General features: G+C 45.0%; 1 long non-coding RNA gene across 1 annotated transcript; it reads right to left on the reverse strand.

Annotated features, from left to right (window-relative positions):
- Nucleotides 1-1,598: 1,598 nt before the first annotated feature.
- On the reverse strand, nt 1,599-8,018 carry LOC109492107. Its single transcript, XR_002145853.3, has 3 exons — nt 7,838-8,018; nt 4,524-4,593; nt 1,599-1,829 (listed from the first exon to the last, which is right to left on the reverse strand). It is a non-coding gene; the product is annotated as an uncharacterized LOC109492107 (long non-coding RNA).
- Between the last annotated feature and the right edge of the window lie 1,627 nt (nt 8,019-9,645).

Consider the following 9,645-nt stretch of genomic DNA (forward strand, 5'->3'; position numbering starts at 1 on the left):
GATGGATAGATGGATGAATGGATGGATGGATGGATGGATGCAAGGTGAACGCATATTTTTCACAATGGCTAATTTATGGAAACAACCTAAATGACAAGAAATGAATGGTTAAGGAACATGCAGTAGACACAATGGAATATTAATCAGCCATTAAAAGAAGAAAATCCTGCTATCTATGACAATATGGATAGACCTGGAGGGCATTGTGCTAAGTGAAATAAGGCAAACACAAGAAAGATAAATACTGTATGATTTCAATTATATGTGGAATCTAACATAGTCCAAATCGGGGGTGCCTGGGTGGCTCAGTCAGTTAAGCATCTGACCCTTGATTTTGGCTCAGGTCACGATCTCCTGGTTCGTGGGATCAAGCCCTGAGTCAAGCTCTGTACTTACTGACAGCATGGAGCCTGCTTGGGATTCTCTCTCTGTGTGTCCCTCCCCCCTTCTCTCTCCCAAAATAAATAAATAAACATTAAAAAAAAAAACACAGTCAAAATAATAGAAGCAGAGAGTAGAGTGGTGGTTGCCAGGAGCCAGGGGTGGGGGGAATAGGAAGATGTTGGTCAAAGGGTACAAAGTTTCAATCATACAGGATAAATAAGTTCTGGAGATGTAAAGTACAGCATGGTGACTGTACTTAACAATATTATATTGGGTATCTGAAATCAGCTAAGAAAGCATATCTGAAGTGTTCTCACAAAAAAGAAAGAAGAAAATTATAGCTATGTGAGGTGATGGATATGTTAATTAACTTGATTGTGGTGATCATTTTATAATGCATGCATATGTCAAAACATCAAGTCGAACACGTTAACCATATACAATTCTCATTTCTCACCTATACCTCAGTAAAGCTGAAAAAAAGAAAATTATTAACTAGGCTAAGGTAATTGCTTACCGTCTCTTCTAAACAGATGAGTGCACTGTCCAATGGGACGAAATTGACACATAACCTGTATTGTTTATCATGCAAGTAGCATTACTGAGCGTAATACACAACCTCTTTCTCTTTGATGGGTTATGAATACATTTGGATACTAAAGGATTTTGCAATTAATATAAATATAGCTAAAATTTATAGAATGCATTTATAGAGTGAGACTTTTATCTCAACTATAAAATGAAAACAGTAGCCCCTATGTATGTCCAGTTCACCAAATGATGTGATAATCAAATGAAGTTGTATGTGTAAAACAGCATTGTAAATTTTAGTGCCCTGCCTTAAAACATGGCGAGGTAAATAGCTACTAGGCTGTTTCTATATTCAAGATTGAATGGGAGATTCTTGGCAATTATCTATTATTCAAGGATGAAAGTCTGTGGCTACTAATCAGCTTTGTCAAAATCTGTAATTGTATATTCGGCATAAGTCTGATTTTAACAACAAAAAAAGATGGATGGATGAGTGGACTGTTTGTATGAAGGGATGGTTATATTGGGTAGGAGCATGATGCTGTTGCTGTTTTTTTTTTTTTTTTTATTAGAATTTAAGAGTGGGAATAAAGGTGTGCACTCCTAGACTGCTGAGAATGAAAACCCAAAAACTTCCCAGAATCGCTTTCACTAGTTTAGAGCATGACATGGGTCCTGTCAATGAGAAACATTCAGTGAATGTGGAGTTTGTAACCAAAGTTTCAGTCTCAACTTCCTGATTCCTTTATCCCAGCTGAAGAGCGTGTTTCTTGATTCAACATTGTAGCAGTGGCTTCCAGACTCCTCAAGTTCTTGACTGCTGTAGAGGTGGCAAGTTCTCTGGAAGGTCAGTGATGAGAAGCCTGGGGTTCATTCCTGGAGTCTCAAATTAGGGTTTGGCCTTCCAGTCCTTCCTGTGATTTTGTAAGCACCAAATTCACGTTATGAAATCCCTTTCTCCTTAAGAGAGCTGCAATGGATTTTGTTAGCTGCAGCTGCACTCTGACTGATATGATCCCCCACCTTTTTTTATATGCCCCCTTTTCAAGTTTTTCTTCCCCTCATCAGTTTTCATCTCTACTATCCAACCACTTCCCATTTCATTCCCCAGAGGTGAATCACCTCTTACATTTGAGGGGAGAAAAACATAGACAATATTATTGAGGAATTTCTCAACTTCCTGCCTATCCTTCTATGGTTCCTGGACCCACCATACCTTCATGATGTCTCTCCTACAAGGATAACCCATTTGCTTTTTCTGTGAATTCCATCCTTTTCATCTCCAGAAATCTTCTTCCCTCCTGTACCTTTGACCTGTCCCTCTTGTTACTCTGTTCATTCATGGTAGACACTGCCAAGCCTTTCTCGTGGAGAAGAACCCCCAACAACTCCCAGTCTCCCATGACCCTCTAGCTAAGGTCTCCCTCCCTTCACTGCCAAGCTTTCTAAGAGAATTATCTACACTATTCATCTCCACTTTCTCCCCTTTTGTTCACTCCTCTCCAAGCCACTTAGCCTTTATTGTCCTCATTCCACTGAAATTAACCTCAGTGAAGTAACCAATGGTCACCAAATAGCCTAATCCAGTGGATCCTTTTCATTTGTTTTCTTCCCTGATCTCTCAGGGGCATCTGCCAATCTTAACTTTCTCCTCTATGATATTGTGAGGACACATTCATGGCACTTTTCTCCAGGATCATCTGGTTGGTCTTTCACCATCTCCTTTGGGGGGGCTCCTCATTTTATGGACATGTAGAATGCTCTTTTCCAAAAGTTTTTGTCCCTGAGCCCTACATTCCTTTCCATTCTAAAGGTTCATGCTAGGTAACGTCATCCTAGTGCATGACTTCAACTACTGACAATTCCCAGGAATATACCTTGAACCCAGACCTCTCTCCTGACTTCCATTGTATATACAGTAACTTTCTACTCCATATTTCTACCTGTCTCACAGACATCTCAATCTCAACATGTCCAAAACAGAACTAATCTTCCCCAACATCCATTCTTCCTCCTAAATTCCCTGTCCTACGAGGGGCACCACAGTCCACTCAGACCCTCAAATCAGACATCCAAGAATCATCCTAAATTCCCTTGTCCCTTGTCCTTCACAATTAACTTGTCACTAACAGATTTGAATTCTACCCCTAGTGCTCTGTGTGATGGTTTCTCTCCTCTCCATCACTACTGCCCTGGTCCAGCCCTGTGTAATCTCTCTCTCTCTCTCTCTCTCTCTCTCTCTCTCTCTCTCTCTCTCTCCCTTCCTCCCTCCCTCTCTCTCGCTTGCTCTCGCTGTCTCATTTCTGCTTCTGCTCACTCACTAGTCTTCCAACTCCTTCACAGCTGCTTCAATCCATTCTCCACACAAAAGCCAAATCTAATCATATCACTCCCTTCCCTAAATCCCCTAGATGGTGTCCCCACACACTTGCACAGTTTTCAGGATAAAGTTCACATTCTTTATCCTAGACCTAAGACCCTTCATTATCTGACTTCTCTAACCTCATCTCCCTCCACTGACCCTGAAGCTATGCTCCCACCCCCATGAACATGCTGCATTCACTCACTCCATGCATTCCTCTCTGTGTGGAACCACCTTGCACTTCACCTGGGCCACTTATTTGTCATCCTTGGTGACTGAGCTCATGTTACCTCTTCCAAGAAACTTTTCCCAACCATCCTTTTTACTGTGCTTTGTATACGCTGTGCTTACCTCTAATTTTACATTAAACTGTATCATATATATCATATATCATACATCAGGGATATAAATACATTTGTCATAGGACTTGCTAACCTGTCTGATATGTTTTCACATGCCAGTATCCTACCACAAGCCCAAGTGTTCCCTTGGGAGCAAAACCATACTTAGCAGTGTGCCTGGGACAGAATAAGCTCCCAAGTCATGTTTGATAGATGAATTCGTTTAATTTCTGCTTGAATTTTATCGGGTAATTGTTGTGGATTGGATTGTGTCCCCTAAAAATAGATATGTTGGAATCCTAACACTCACTACTTCTGAATGTGACCTTATTTGGAGAGAGGGTCTTTACAGAAATATTCAGGTTGAAATAAGGTCACCAGGGTGGGCCCTAATCTAATAGGACTAGTGTCCTTATTAAAAAAAAAAAAAAAAAGGAAAATTTGGACACAGAGACTGATGCGAATAGAAGGAAGACAGCATGAAGAGACACAGGCAGAAGATGGCCATCCACAAGCCAAGCAGGGAGGCCTGGGTCAGATTCTCCCTCACAGCTCACCCCTTGATTTTGAGCTTCTGGCCTCAGAACTGTGAGATAATTAATTTCTTTCACTTAAGCCACCAGTCTGTGGTACTTCATTATGGAAACCCCAGAAAACTCATGCAGTAGAATTTCCTGTGCCTTTTAAGCCTTTATTTCTTTGAATCTCTAGCCATAAGTTGTTTTCTTTCTGAAGTCTTCTTTCTGAAGGTTTGCTTTTCTAGCATATCTGTCTCTCTTACTATCTCTCTCTCTCTTTCACACACACACACACACACACACACACACACACACACACACACACACACTAAAATCACATGTCTCTTTCAAGAACTTCCCCCTTTCCTCCAGATACTTCCACCTTACCAACAAGTTCTGCCTTGTGGGTCAGAATTAGGTCCCAAGTAAAAGCTCCCCTCATTGCTTTCTCATCTTTCTGAAAGAGAAAATCAGGTCAAGAATGTAATCCACTGCAATGTTTATGACAGAACAGGGCATCCATGGTTGTGCCCATGAGCCCAGTTTGCATCTTGCCCCCATGCTAGATTCAGAATTCTCTAGGCAAGGAAAGTATCTCAAGACTGTCAGCCAAACCAGTAGTCAGGACATCCCACAGCAACATCACCTGATCATCCTTTCATCTCACCTGTGCTCCCCTTGGCACTACCACCAAGCTTTTATGACATCAAATCAAGCTACCTCTTGCTCAAAACTCTCTAATGCTTCCCCATTGCATTTAAAGCCAATTTCAACTTGCTATAGAGGTCTCTCCTAGATTTACTGAACATCTGTAAAACCTTTCTGGCCTCAGAATTTTGAACATGTTCCTTCCTCTATTTACAGTGCTTTTCTCCCCCTTTCTTGCCCTTTGCCTGGCTAAGCTTAGTGTCAATTCCCCAAAGGAGGTTACCCTGTATTAGCCTCCTATTAGATGCTCTCAAAGAAACTTGAATTATCTTGCCAAGGATTTGTCATAGTTTCTACCTATATGTTTATATTTATGGCTATGTGATTAATGTCTTTCTCCTCCACTACACTGAAAACACCACAAGAACTGGACATTTGTCTGTTTTGCCCACCACTGACTCCCCAGTCCCTAATGTGGTCAATGGCATAGAGTAGATACTCAACAAAAATTTCCTTAAATGAATGAACTGAGTCCTACTCCTTGGCCCATTTCAATGAGACAAATTTATTCGGATGAAGGACATTCCTACCACCATAGAATTCATATCCTAAGCCTCATCCAAATCTTGGTGATGGCTTTGAGCTTATAATCACATCACATCACAATTTCAACTTTATGTCACTTATTAGACTATTACACTGGCCAGGGTCCCCATAGGAAGTGGCTGGCGCTCTCAGATGGGGCAATTGAGAGTTTGATAAAGAAGCTGGTTAAATGGTATGGGCAGGGTTGAGGGAAACCAGCAAAGAATGGAGTTAGCAACAGTGGGTACCTGTTACCATTCCAAACTCCAGAAGAGCAAAGGGAGGGGTAGATACCAGAATCTGAAAATTGCCACCTAACAAGAGCTGTGATCATTAGAGAGGGATGTAACCCGTGCATGGAGTCACAAAATAAATATCCCAACTCCACTCTCCTCCCACTTTCCAGTCTCCTGCTGGTTGACTCTTTTTTTTTTTTTTTTTTTTTTTTTTTTAATGGAAGCACTGAAGTATAGTTGACACACTCCCCTTGGTTGACTCTTGTTTGGCTGAACCTAATAGAAGCCTATCTCTGAGACCATGTAAACATCATTACTTAACTGAGGACTTCTTTGCTTTTCTGTTTTTCACTGATGCCAACCTTATTCTCCACAATATCCAGTTTTCATTACAGATGGATATTTTACCTCCCTCTTTCCCTAAAATTTCAGTTTTTTTTTAAAAAGTTTATTTATTTCTTGGCGGGGGGTAGTAGAGAGAGAGGGAGAGAGAGAACCTCAAGCAGGCTGTCACTGCATACTGTCAGCGCGGAGCCCGAGGTGAGGCTTGAACTCACAAACCATGAGATCATGACCTGAGCCAAAACCAAGAGTCTGACACTTAACCGACTGAGCCATCAAGTGCCCCTCAAATTTCAGTTTGAAGTTATGTTCATCAGGTGGCAGATTTTCCCACCAAGCACCATTGTCATGATCACATTCAGATGTACTCTGTCCGGGGTAGAAAGTCCATTTTTATCATGTAAATCTTAGTTCAGGAAATCCAGTTCTGATTTTTAACACTAGCTCACCATTTCCCATGGCTTGTTTTCTCTATCAGAGCTACTATGTGCCAGAGCAAGAGAGATGCAAATGTTATTTGGTCCTGCCTTTTGAGCCCCCTTCTCACCCCTTTCGATTTCTGCAGCTTTCCAGGGCTTCCAAGGTACAAGGTTCCATTGGGAAGTAGCTATTTTCCATTCCCTAGTCATCTCTCTAGGGCCTGAAGTGTACAAACTGACCGGATGCCTCCATCTCAAGCATGTGGGCCAACACAATTCTTGCTCTGGGGAGCAAGGTCCCTCCAGATAATACCTTCATGCATTCTTTTCATCCCTGGGATCCTGGAGCTTAATAGCTCTGCCTCCTCATTTCTGTCTCAATTTCCGGCTCCGTGGTGCCACACCCAGGCCACCTTATCTTCCTCTCACCTGACCTTAGTGCTCAGCACCTTTTGCCTCAGACTAATAGCTCTGACATGAAGCCTGCTGACTTCAGAAAGTTCTGGTCCAAAGAGCCGTAGGCTGAATATGCCCTCCCTACCCAAGTTTTAACATTTCCTTTTATAAATATCTTATAAATGTCATCTAAGAAGCTCTAAAGTGTCTTTGAGTAACCCATGCCACTTCTTCCCTCATTTCTGGAACCTGATCTCCATTTTCTTTTCCTTCCCTTTCAGGAAGATTGTGTCCTTCTCCCTCATGCCCTTCCCCACTGGGTCAGCAGACGAGGAAAGATAGGATGCCGGACTCAACCGAGGGATCACCTTGCCTCCCAGCCCAGCAGAGGCTCGGACTGCTGTACCGAGGATGTGTCTGGGAGGTGGGAGGAGCGCCCATGGGACGGGATGATGGTCCCTATTAATCACAGCTGTCATAGCAGACGAGTGGAAGATGGGTCTTCAAAGCTGGAAGCCCCTCTGCCCAAGTGTCGGTCTTTGGGGCTCAGTGGAGTGCCCTTCCTCTGACCCAGGACTCCCGATGGCTCCTCCCCAATCCCTAACCGCCCTCAACCCTGTCCTGCGGCGCTTCCCATCCTTTCACTGCGATGAATTTTTTTCTCCCTCTAAATATTTTAAACGTTCAAAAGAAAAAGCCAAATCCCGAAATCCAAACACAATGAAAAGCAAAAACGTGAGGAAAAATAACAAGGGTATAACAGCTCTCTATCCCAACCGCGGACCCGAGGTCCTCGGGAGCCGGGAGGGGTTAACCCTCTGCGGCGCGGGGACGGGGCGGGGGTGGGGGTGGGTAGGGGGCCGCTCCGCCCCCTTCCAGCCGAAGGGGAGGGGCGGAGGGGCGGAGGGGCGGAGGGGCGGAGGGGCGGAGGGGCGGAGGGGCGGAGGGGCGGAGCGGGGGGGGGGGGCGCTCCAGTCTGGCTATACATAGATGCATTCAGTTCTCTACATTTTGCCAAACCTGCACAAGCTCATCTCCACCCCATCCCCCACCCGCACCCCGGTCCCCACCAAACCTTTTGTCTCGGCGCCTCCCTCCTACACTAAAGAGTCCAAGAAATATCCCTGGTGACACTGAACCCCAGGCCAGACTGCTCTGGGGGCCTGAAATGGATGCCTTGCGCGTGCTTCTCACCAACACCTGCCTCCTTTCTTACACAGCCTCCTCCTTTAACGAGAGACAGTCAGGGGCGCCCCGTGCCTCCCGTCTTTGTGCGGTTAAGGACAGCTTTTGTTGTGCTGTAGGCACGAAGCAGTGGACAAAGGACCCCAGATGATGTAAGCCACACCCCTTACCCCCCCCCCCCCGGGAGCCAGAGGCCAGGCTCCTCCAAGGTGGAGGGAGCGGGGAATCCTTTTGGAGCCCCCATTTTATAAAGCAAATGCCAAGCCGCCCAAGCCGTTTACCGAGAGCAGCTTGCTTATCACCCCATTAAGATGGCATTTGTCTCCATTTTTAAACAAAAGGGAATTTAGGCTGACGGTCCCGAATCCCAAGAGCGCACTGTGGGATAGGAGGACCCGCAACCATGCAGCAGCCTGGAAAACCTCTGACAAAACCGGGCTCTAAGGCGTCCAACCCCCACCCCCACCCCGCCCATGCCAGAGGCACCCCCAGTGGGTTTCCTACACCAGCCAGGACCCAGTTGAGCCCAGCACCGCAGCGGACTCAGGGGTGGGGCTCAAATGAAGCCACAGGCGGGATGGAGGCAAAGTTGCACTCCTGGAACTGTGGACAGAGCACTCTGGAAAGCCACCTTTCTCCGGCTGCACTGAAGTTGAAGTTGTCATCATTTGAGACATGGATGGGCACAGGCTTTTTTGTCCAAGTCCCTGGGATGGGGGAGTGTCTTCACAGGGAGATCAGGGAAAGGGGAAGAGTACACGTCCTAGACACGGGGAACTTCTAGAGACTTTGTTAGTGGGAAAAGCACAAAAAAGATTCATTTATTCTTTCAAAACACATTGGCTGCATCCTAGTCACTCGTCCTGGGGATACATCAGTGGTTAACAGACACGGCCCTTGTCCTGGGGGATGTTAGTCTAGTGTGAAAGGCTACACACCAGGGAGGGAGCTCCTGCTCAGTTTCTGCATCTGTAAAACGGAAGTACCTATTTCTTCATTGCCTTATGGAACAATGAGAAGAAAGAGCTGGACGTTTACTGTTTAATTGGAATTAAAATATAACAGGATCGTAGACACCCCCAAAGAATTGAAAGCAGGGATTCCAACAGACACTGCTGCACCAATGTTCATAGTGGCGTCATCCATGGTAGCCAAAAGCTGGGAGTAACCCAAGTGTCCATCAACACATGAATGGATAAACAAAATGTATACCGCTACAATTACATATTATTTAGCTATAGAAAGGGATACAATTCTGCTAAATGCCACAACGTGGATGAACCCTGAAGACATTATGCTAAGTGAAGCAAGTCCAACACAAAAGGACAGCGTATATGGTTTGTCTTATGTGAAGTTCCTGGAATAAAAAATTCATAGAAACAGAAAGTAGCACGGAGGGTATCAGGGGCTGAGGGGGAGGGAGGAATGCAGAGTTATTGTTTAATGAGTAAAGAGTTGGGCCGCCTGGGTGGCTCACTCTGACTTCGGCTCAAGTCATGATCTCGCAGTTCGTGGGTCTGAGCCCCACATCGGGCTCTGTGCTGACAGCTCAGAGCCTGGAGCCTGCTTCAGATTCTGTGTCTCCCTCTCCCTGTGCCCCTCCCCAGCTTGCAATCTCTCTCTCCCTCTCTCTCTCTCTCTCTCTCTCACACACACACACACACACACACACACACACACACACAAATAAATAAACGT

Source organism: Felis catus, chromosome D1, assembly GCF_018350175.1.
Source record: "Felis catus isolate Fca126 chromosome D1, F.catus_Fca126_mat1.0, whole genome shotgun sequence".
In the NCBI taxonomy this organism is placed as follows: Eukaryota; Metazoa; Chordata; class Mammalia; order Carnivora; family Felidae; genus Felis; species Felis catus.